This window comes from Schistocerca cancellata, chromosome 6 (genome assembly GCF_023864275.1).
Source record: "Schistocerca cancellata isolate TAMUIC-IGC-003103 chromosome 6, iqSchCanc2.1, whole genome shotgun sequence".
Classification (NCBI taxonomy): Eukaryota; Metazoa; Arthropoda; class Insecta; order Orthoptera; family Acrididae; genus Schistocerca; species Schistocerca cancellata.
In genome coordinates this window covers 326,550,022-326,560,937 of record NC_064631.1, presented here as the reverse complement: position 1 = coordinate 326,560,937, position 10,916 = coordinate 326,550,022, and the positions used below count along the sequence as shown (strand labels likewise).

The following is a 10,916-nucleotide window of genomic DNA, read 5'->3' as shown; positions in this document are numbered from 1 at the left end:
CACTAGTACGATGGAATTCGACGAAAGCTTGTATCACTTCAAAAGAGCTTCTTCATCTTCATCTTCACACGTTGGTTACAGTTTCTGCAGATTCCTGAGAATGAATTGAAAATCATAATAATAACAATGCGACATGGTCACAAGAAGAATCAACGGAGAATAAAATTTCAGCACGCCAGAAAGCAAAATTCGATCTCTTGCACAAAAAGCCAAGGAAAGACAAGGCGCATGGAGCCGTACTGTATTTAACCCCATTGACAAATACATCGTCGAGGCTACAGCGAAGATTCTTGCTTAAGGTCTAAATGTTGGGCCCACTCAAAAATTCTACCAATAGAAGCTCAGTGGAGTAAATTGCAGCTTCCCTCCCAACGGAAGCAGCAAAGGACGTTTGCCGCGATACATGTTGAGCAGTAACCAAGGCGCCAATGCTCAGACCAGGCATCTGCAAGGAAGAAAGAGTAGCACTGAGAAATCTGTGGAGCACAAGGAAACGTTTCCCGGCCGATAAGAGCAACGCTACAATCCTAATGTCACTTGTGAAAATAAGATTTTAGATCTTTTCAATGCCGCTCCTTATAATACATATATACACAGACGGGAAATAAATCGCAACACCAAAAGCTAATTAATGTAGAGTAACGAAATTTCTGGATTAATTTGTCTAGGTAACATATTTGAGTGATTAACATGTCAAGATCACAGCTTAATGTACGCGCTAGGTAAATAATTGCAAATGTGAAATGCTGGTATGAAATGATAATTAAATCGACGTCCGCAGCTCGTGGTCGCGCGGTAGCGTTCTCGCTTCCCGCGCCCGGGTTCCCGGGTTCGAGTTCCCGGGTTCGATTCCCGGCGGGGTCAGGGATTTTCTCTGCCTCGTGATGACTGGGTGTTGTGTGATGTCCTTAGGTTAGTTAGGTTCTAGGGGACTGATGACCATAGATGTTAAGTCCCATAGTGCTCAGAGCCATTTGAACAATTAAATTGACACCCTAGCTGCAAACAGGCGTTGATATACATCATTGGGGACATGTTGAAAATGTGTGCCCCGACCGGGACTCGAACCCGGTATCTCCTGCTTACATGGCAGACGTTCTATTCATCATAGCCACCGAGGGCACAGAGTGCGACGTGGGGTCTCACGGGAAGCGTGCAAGGGATAAGTCGCTGCAGGCACACTATCCTCTGTGCCCTCGGTGGCTCAGATGGAGAGAGCGTCTGCCGTGTAAGCAGGAGATCCTGGGTTCGAGTCCCGGTCGGGGCACACATTTTCAACATGTCCCCAATGATGTATATCAACGCCTGTTTGCAGCTCGGATGTCTATTTAATTATCATTTCATTCTAGAGAAGCTTCGCGGTCGTCAATAGTATCTATTCTTTCGGGAACAGATACTACCTTTATATATAGTTGAAATGCTGGTACATCAATACAAGTGCAACAGCAGAGCCGGCCGCGGTGACCGAGCGGTTCTAGGCGCTTCAGTCTGGAACCGCACTGCTGCTACGGTCGCAGGTTCGAATCCTGCCTTGGGCACGGATGTGTGTGATGTCCTTAGGTTAGTTAGGTTTAAGTAGTTTTAAGTCTAGGGGACTGATGACCTTAGATGTTAAGTCCCATAGTACTTACAGCCATTTTTCAACAGGAAGAATGTCGAATGCAAGCACGCAAACGTGCATTCATGGTATTATACAGGTTTTGGGTGGCAGTTTGTGGGATGGAGTTCCAAGCCTGTTTCCTTGATCGATTAATACAGGGACGGTTAATGCTGATTCTGGATTACGCTGGAGTTGTCGTCCGATGATGTTCATCGTTGATAGATTGGAGACAGATATGGTGATCGAGGAGGCCAAGGCAACGTGTCGACACATTGTAGAGCACATTGGGTTACAACAGTGGTGTATGGACGAGCGTTATCCTGCTGGAAAACACTCCCTGGAATTCTGTTCATGAATGGCAGCACATCAGATCGAATTAACAGATTGACGTACAAAGTTGAAGTGAGGGTGAGCTAGAAACCACGAGAGTGCTCCTGCAGTCATATGAAATTGCACCCCAGACCATAACTCCAGGTGTAGGTCCAGTGTGTCTAATATGCAGACAGGTTGGTCGCAGGCCCTCAGCTGGCCTCCCTCTAACCAACACACGGCCCTCAATAGCACCGAGGCAGAACCAGCTTTCATCATAAAACACAACAGACCTCCACACTGCTCTTCAATGAGCTCATGCCTGACACCACTGAAGTCACAAATGGCGGTGTTTTGGGGTCAACGGAATGCACGTCACAGGGCGTCTGGCTGTCAGCTGTCCTTAAAGTAACCGATTTGTAACAGTTCGTCGTGTCAATGCGGTAGTAGCTGCTGCTGAGATTGCCACTTTAAATGTAATACGATTCGCCGAACACGATTATCTTCCCTCTGGTAGTGCCACGTGGCCGTCTGGAGCCCGGTCTTCTTGCGACCGTACATTCCCGTGACCACCGCTGCCAGGAGTCATGTACTGTGGCTACAATTCCTTGTCTGTCTGCAATATCGCAGAAGGAACATCCAGTTTCTCGTAGTCCTGTTGCACGACCGCGTTTAAGCCCAGTGATGTGTTGGTAATGATATCTTTGTCGCCTTGAAAGCATTCTTGACTAACATCGACACCCCACAACCAATCTCATAGGTCAGTAACACTTACAGGCTTTACAGAGAGTATTTAAAGAAAACGTGATTTGCTAAAATTAATGGAGAAACCTTCAGGTGTCATTTATTTTGCACAGTTCAATACTGGTTTCGGTCAGTGACCATTATCAAGCTTACCTGGCTTAAACGGCGGGATAATGGTTTGGTATTGGCTTGATAATGGTCATTGTAGCGAATTCTACAAAATAAATGATAGCTGAAGGTTTCACCTTAAATTTTAGCAATTGTTTGACGGCTGAATATGCCCAACTGTAAACATACATAAACCTGATTCTCATTCTCATAGTTGCGTTACTATCCCTACTGTTACGAGACGAGTGTAAAATTTGAATCGACATCTTTCAGATAAAGAAACACGCCTACCGACTCTCGTTTATGTCGCACAACCCCTTTGCGGTGTTGGGATTTTTTCCGTCAATGTATAATTAATGATTCCGTCGAAATAAAGATGTCAGAAAACTAATAAGAGAGACCGGAGGTTTCAGGTCAAACAAGGAAAAAATTTGGAAATTTGTGCTGAGGTCTTATGGGACCAAACTGCTGAGGTCATCGGTACCTAAGCCTACATACTACTTAATCTAACTTAAACTGACTTACGCTATAGACAACACTCACACCCATGCCCGAGGGAGGACTCGAACCTCCGACGTGTGGAGCCACACGGACCGTAACAAGTCGTCTCAGCCCGCGCGGCTACCTTGCGCGGTGTCAAACAAGGCTCCCAGCACTCAGTTTATTAAGACCTTGCCGATTGTTCACCAGAGCTAGAAAACGTTCAGAGAATTTGCGTTTCACGGGATATCAGTGGTGACTCTGAGAAACAAGAGCATCAACGGGTGTAATAGCCGTCCGCTATCGAACTCAGCTACCAATGGCGGTTCGAGAACAACAATAATTCACTGTCTAATTGGAGTTCAGGCAGCGTGTGCACATTACAGTAAAATTTGCAGCACCCAAAGGGGACGGCTAGATCGGTCGTCGAAGTAGTGTGCACAGAGCAAAAACAGTAACTCGGCAGAACATCAGCAAGCATATCATTAAAGCTGACGTAGTTCTTGTGAAATCGTGTTGACTATATGTAGAGAACTTGGAATTCGAAAAAGACTACGACCACTATGCTGCAACAATCATGTATCTTACGTAGGAATCATGAGAGCAAGATAATTTGGGTTTCAAAGAGCGAAAAGTTATCTACAACTTGTGCAGAAACCATACTGCAACTCTCAGGGCCGAAAGGCATCAGAGGGAAACAGTAACCAAAAAGGGAAAGAGAGAGGATTGTACACAGTCCCATATGTTGTTATCTCTGCACACTGAGGAAGCAGTAAAGAAAACCAAGGAAGAATTTGGAAAAGGAATTAAAGTTCAGGAAGAAGATACAAAAATTTTGCGGGTTGTCAATGACATTGTAATTCCGTCAAAGAAGTCAGAAGACTTTATGAGCAGTTGAATGGAATCTATAGTGTTCTGAAAAGTGGTTAGATGATGAACATCAACAATATCGTCTGTAATGGTACGCGCTTGAACAACCGTCCCCAACCATCGTAACTGTGCATCACTCTCGACAGGACCTTAATATATAAGAAACATATCCAGAAAGCAAAAGCTAAAATACCAACACGTAATAGAATACTGAACAAACTGACAGCTGTAAAGTGGGACGCCAGCGCGAACGTACTCCGCTCCACAGCCCTCGCCAATTGATTTTCGGTTGCTGAGCATGGATTCTCAGTTTGGGAAAGATCTCGTCACATTAGAGAAACAGACACAGTCTTAACCTACAGGAAGATAACTGACTGCTTGAGAACTACTGGGGAGGACCGTCTGTATGCATTATCAGGCATCGCCCCACCAGTTGACAGAAGATCATTCCTGATCTTGAAAGAAAGGAAGAAACACGAATGACCAGCTTCACCCGCTACCCAACCATCAACCCATTCGCAAAAGGCTTAAATCCAGACGGAGCTTCGTATACTCAGTACAACCAACTGGAACTTCTGTAAAATCATTATGGCAAGAATAATATCCAGAAGCCGTTATCACAGAGAAAGCTCTACCCCCGAGCTTCCACCTAGACTGGCGACACTGGAAAACGTTGAACCGGCGCGGTACGGGTACGGGGCGATCAAAACAACTTATAAAAAGATTGGGTTACACAGACAGTGACAGTCAATGGAACACTTTCTAAAATGCCCGTTAGCGAATGCACCGAGTGCGTTCACTCAGGTGCACCTCCTGAATTATAACAAGACAGCTGCAGCCTACACCTAATTCTGACTGAGCGAAATATATCTTACGTTTTTGGTTATGTATTTCCAATTTGACTTTTATGTCTCTACATAGAAGTATCTATTTTGCATTTTGAATTGTGTGCTCTGCTTTTTCCAGTTGATATATATTTTATGACGTAGTTGCGCACGAATAAATAATAAATAAACAGAAGTGGAATAAGGGTAATGGAATGTAGTCGAATTAAATCAGGCGAGGGAGAGGGTATTAAATTAGAAACAAAGTAGTAGGCTGGGTTTGCTGTTTTGGCAGCAGAAAAACTGAAGATGGCCGAAATAGTGACGGTATAAAAATGTTAACTGGCTGCAACCAGAAAAGCAGTTCTGAGAAAGGGAAATTTGTGTGCTAGATATTAAATGATGGAGTGTAGCCTTACGAAGAAGTAAAACGCGAACAATCAACAGTTCAGACAAGAAGAGAATAGTACCTTCTGAACTGTGGTGTTACAGAAGAATTCTGAAAATTAGGTAGGTAGGTCGAATAACTAATGAGGAGATACTGAATATTCTTCTTTTTATTCAGTGTTTGTCCCCCCTGGTGGTTGAGTGGATTCGCTGTCTTCATTTCGTTCGGTCATGGGCCATGTCTGGATGAAGTTCTGCAACCTTCAGATCATTATGCAGAATGTCAACCCATCGCTGGCTAGGTCGTCCCTTGCATCTCTTTCCCATGACTCCCACTGTGTAGCTGCCTCTGCAATGGTTTCGTCCTCCTCGCGAAGCACATGCCCAGACCATCGCAAAAGGCTTTCTCCCATTTTCTTCTGGATCGGTGCTACCATGAAACGTTTCCTGATAGTGCCGTTCGAAACATGGTCAAGTGATGCCACATGTACACCTAATAATTTTAGTATACACGATCCCTAATCGTCGTTGTGCTTCTTTTGTAGCTGGCCAACACTCGGTGCCGTAGAGAGCAATAGGAAGGATGACAGTCCGGAAAATCTTTGACTTTCGATGTATCCCTAATCCGAAGATCGCAGGTCACAGCTGTTGCCGTCCGCCGCTTCATCCACGCTGCCTGCGTCCTTGCGTTGACCTCGTCTGTAAGTTGACTATCGCTAAAGATTGTAGAACTGTGATACTTAAATTCTGATACTCTTGGTAGATCTTCTTCGTCAACATTGATGGTCCCAGCTTCTCTCTCATGTCCTTCGACAGCTGACATGGCTGGTATTGGAGGATGGATAAATTTCTGTGTTAAGATTCTTTGAAAGTAGCTCCCCCAGAAACTGAATCGAACTGTGAAAAAACGAAATTTGTGATACAGCCTCACTAAGAGAAGGGACCCATTGATAGGTCACATCTTGAGGCATTGAAGAACCGTGAATAGTGTAGGGGAAGGGAATGTGAAGGGTAAAAGTTGCCTACGTTAAGTGGGTTGAAACGAAAGTATGATAACGTATTTAGGCAGAGATGAAGGGGCTTGCAGAGGATAGGCTAGCGTGGAGAGCTGCAGCAACCATCCTTTCGACTGAAGATCGCAATAACAATAGCAAACTCATAAAGGCATATAGAAAAAAAAGATTTCCCTCACTTAATACGCGAATGAAATAAGAAATAAGTAACATTGGTACGGCATACCGCCGCCATACACTCAAGAGTGCCATGCAGAGTATGCACTCAACAGACCAAAAGTATCCGGACACTCCTATATAATGCAGAACTGAGCATAGATGTAACGAGAGCAGGATCCGCTAGCATAGGAAGAGGCGGGAAGTTCTGTCAGTACAGAAGCAGTTACAGCAGAAAGAGTTGGTCGGAAGAACTCGGTGACTTCGAACGTGGAATTCTCATTGGAATGTTGCCTTGTAAGTAGGCTGTTTAGGTTTTTTTTATTGGTAACGTGACGTAGCGCTCTATATGAAAATCACTGACTGTGCTGTGCGCAGTCTGAGGCTGGTCGACATTGTTGCAATAGTCGCTATTGTAGTGTTGGGCAGTTGGCTGTTAACAGCGCGTAGCGTTGCACAGTTGGAGGTGAGCCGCCAGCAGTGGTGGATGTGGGGAAGTGAGATGGCGGATTTTTGAGAGCGGATGATCTGGACGTGTGTCCATCAGAAACAGTACATTTGTAAGAATGGATGTCATGAACTGCTATATATATTATGACTTTTGAACACTATTAAGGTAAATACATTGTTTGTTCTCTATCAAAATCTTTCATTTGCTAACTATGCCTATCAGTAGTTAGTGCCTTCAGTAGTTTGATTTTTTTATTTAGCTGGCAGTAGTGGCGCTCGCTGTACTGCAGTAGTTCGAGAAACGAAGATTTTTATGAGGTAAGTGATTTGTGAAAGGTATAGGTTAACGTTAGTCAGGGCCATTCTTTTGTAGGGATTATTGAAAGTCAGATTGCGTTGCGCTAAAAAAATATTGTGTGTCAGTTTAAGTACAGTCATTGATAATTTTTCTAAGGGGACGTTACAGCCTGAGTAAAAAATCGATCAGGGACATTTCAGCCATTCTACAGCTGCCCAAGTCGACTGTTGGGGATGTGATTGAAGTGGAACAGCGCACGGGCAACCACAACCAAAACTGGCAGATTTGTAATACTGACGGACAATGAGCGTCGAACATTTCGAAGGGTGGTTGAGAAAAATCGCATAAAATCAACAGAAGAAACCACTATTGAGTTCCAGAGTGATACCAAGAGCCCGACTAACACAGCGACTGTGCATAGGAGTTAAAAAGAATTATCGAGCTGATCCTCGTTAGCCACATATTTCTGTAATCGCCGATAAGTAATACTTGATGTGATGTAAAGAGTAACACCACTGGACAGCGGATGACCAGAAACGTGGAAATTGGAGTGGTGAATCAAGCTATACCATTTCATACCATTTCATACCATTTCATATGTGGTGTTGTTGTGGTCTTCAGTCCTGAGACTGATTTGATGCAGCTCTCCATGCTACTCTATCCTGTGCAAGCTTCTTCATCTCCCAGTACCTACTGCAACCTACATCCTTCTGAATCTGCTTAGTGTATTCATCTCTTGGTCTCCCTCTACTATTTCTACCCTCCACGCTGCCCTCCAATACTAAATTGGTGATCGCTTGATGCCTCAACACATGTCCTACCAACCGATCCCTTCTTCTAGTCAAGTTGTGCCACTGTGATCTACCCATCTAATCTTCAGCATTCTTCTGTAGCACCACATTTCGAAAGCTTCTATTCTCTTCTTGTCCAAACTATTTATCATCCATGTTTCACTTCCATACATGGCTACACTCCATACAAATACTTTCAGAAATGACTTCCTGACACTTAAATCTATGCTCGATGTTAACAAAAAACTCTTCTTCAGAAATGCTTTCCTTGCCATTGCCAGTCTACATTTTATATCCTCTCTACTTCGACCATCATCAGTTATTTTGCTAACCAAATAGCAAAACTCCTTCACTACTTTAAGTGTCTCATTTCCTAATCTAATTCCCTCAGTATCACCCGACTTAATTCGACTACATTCCATTATCCTCGTTTTGCTGTTGTTGATGATCATCTTATACCCTCATTTCAAGACACTATCCATTCCATTCAACTGCTCTTTCACGTCCTTTGCTGTCTCTGACAGAATTACAATGTCATTGGCGAACCTCAAAGTTTTTATTTCTTCTCCATTGACTTTAATACCTACTCCGAATTTTTCTTTTGTTTCCTTTACTGCTTTCTCAATATAGAGATTGAATAACATCGGGGAGAGGTTACAACACTGCCTCACTCCCTTCCCAACCACTGCTTCCCTTTTATGTCCCTCGACTTTTATAACTGCCATCTGGTTTCTGTACAAATTGTAAATAGCCTTTCGTTCCCTGTATTTTACCCCTGCCACCTTCAGAATTTGAAAGAGAGTATTCCAGTCAACACTGTCAAAAATTTTCTCTAAGTCTACAAATGCTAGAAACGTAGGTTTGCCTTTCCTTAATCTTTCTTCCAAGATAAGTCGTAAGGTCAGTATTGCCTCACGTGCTCCAGTATTTCGAAGGAATCCAAACTGATCTTCCCCGAGGTCGGCTTCTACTAGTTTTTCCATTCGTCTGCAAAGAATTCGTGCTAGTATTTTGCAGCTGTGGCTTATTAAACTGATTGTTCGGTAATTTTCACATCTGTCAACACCTGCTTTCTTTGGGATTGGAATTATTATATTCTTCTTGAAGTCTGAGGGTATTTCGCCTGTTTCATACATCTTGCTCACCAGATGGTAGAGTTTTGTCAGGACTGGCTCTCCCAAGGCCGTCAGTAGTTCCAATGGAATGTTGTCTACTCCGGGGGCCTTGTTTCGACTCAGGTATTTCAGTGCTCTGTCAAACTCTTCACGCAGTATCGTATCTCCCATTTCATCTTCATCTACATCCTCTTCCATTTCCATAATATTGTCCTCAAGTACATCGCCCTTGTATAGACCCTTTATATACTCCTCCCACCTTTTTGCTTTCCCTTCTTTGCTTAGAACTGAGTTTACATCTGAGCTGTTGATATTCATACAAGTGGTTCTCTTTTCTCTGAAGGTCTCTTTAATTTTACTGTAGGGTGTATCTATCTTACCCCTCGTGAGATAAGCCTCTACATCCTTACATTTATCCTCTAGCCATGCCTGCTTAGCCATTTTGCACTTCCTGTCGATCTCATTTTTGAGACGTTTGTATTCCTTTTTGCCTACTTCATTTACTGCATTTTTGTATTTTCTCCTTTCATCAATTAAATTCAGTATTTCTTCTGTCACCCAAGGATTTCTACTAGCCCTCGTCTTTTTAGCTACTTGATCCTCTGCTGCCTTCACTACTATATCCCTCAAAGCTACCCATCCATCTTCTACTGCATTTCTTTCCCCCATTCCTGTCAATTGTTCCCTTATGCTCTCCCTGAAACTCTGTACAACCTCTGGTTTAGTCAGTTTATCCAGGTCCCATCTCCTTAAATTCCCACCTTTTTGCAGTTTCTTCAGTTTTAATCTACAGGTCATAACCAATAGATTGTGGTCAGAGTCCATATCTGCCCCTGGAAATGTCTTACAATTTAAAACCTGGTTCCTAAATCTCTGTCTTATCATTATACACTCCTGGAAATGGAAAAAAGAACACGTTGACACCGGTGTGTCAGACCCACCATACTTGCTCCGGACACTGCGAGAGGGCTGTACAAGCAATGATCACACGCACGGCACAGCGGACACACCAGGAACCGCGGTGTTGGCCGTCGAATGGCGCTAGCTGCGCAGCATTTGTGCACCGCCGCCGTCAGTGTCAGCCAGTTTGCCGTGGCATACGGAGCTCCATCGCAGTCTTTAACACTGGTAGCATGCCGCGACAGCGTGGACGTGAACCGTATGTGCAGTTGACGGACTTTGAGCGAGGGCGTGTAGTGGGCATGCGGGAGGCCGGGTGGACGTACCGCCGAATTGCTCAACACGTGGGGCGTGAGGTCTCCACAGTACATCGACGTTGTCGCCAGTGGTCGGCGGAAGGTGCACGTGCCCGTCGACCTGGGACCGGACCGCAGCGACGCACGGATGCACGCCAAGACCGTAGGATCCTACGCAGTGCCGTAGGGGACCGCACCGCCACTTCCCAGCAAATTAGGGACACTGTTGCTCCTGGGGTATCGGCGAGGACCATTCGCAACCGTCTCCATGAAGCTGGGCTACGGTCCCGCACACCGTTAGGCCGTCTTCCGCTCACGCCCCAACATCGTGCAGCCCGCCTCCAGTGGTGTCGCGACAGGCGTGAATGGAGGGACGAATGGAGACGTGTCGTCTTCAGCGATGAGAATCGCTTCTGCCTTGGTGCCAATGATGGTCGTATGCGTGTTTGGCGCCGTGCAGGTGAGCGCCACAATGAGGACTGCATACGACCGAGGCACACAGGGCCAACACCCGGCATCATGGTGTGGGGAGCGATCTCCTACACTGGCCGTACACCACTGGTGATCGTCGAGGG

At 44.9% G+C, this 10,916-nt stretch overlaps 1 non-coding gene across 1 annotated transcript; it reads left to right on the top strand.

The window, feature by feature from the left end:
• Positions 1–1,192: 1,192 nt before the first annotated feature.
• Trnat-ugu (transfer RNA threonine (anticodon UGU)) lies at positions 1,193–1,267 on the top strand. The gene has a single exon. It is a non-coding gene; the product is annotated as a tRNA-Thr (tRNA).
• The last annotated feature ends 9,649 nt before the right edge of the window (positions 1,268–10,916 follow it).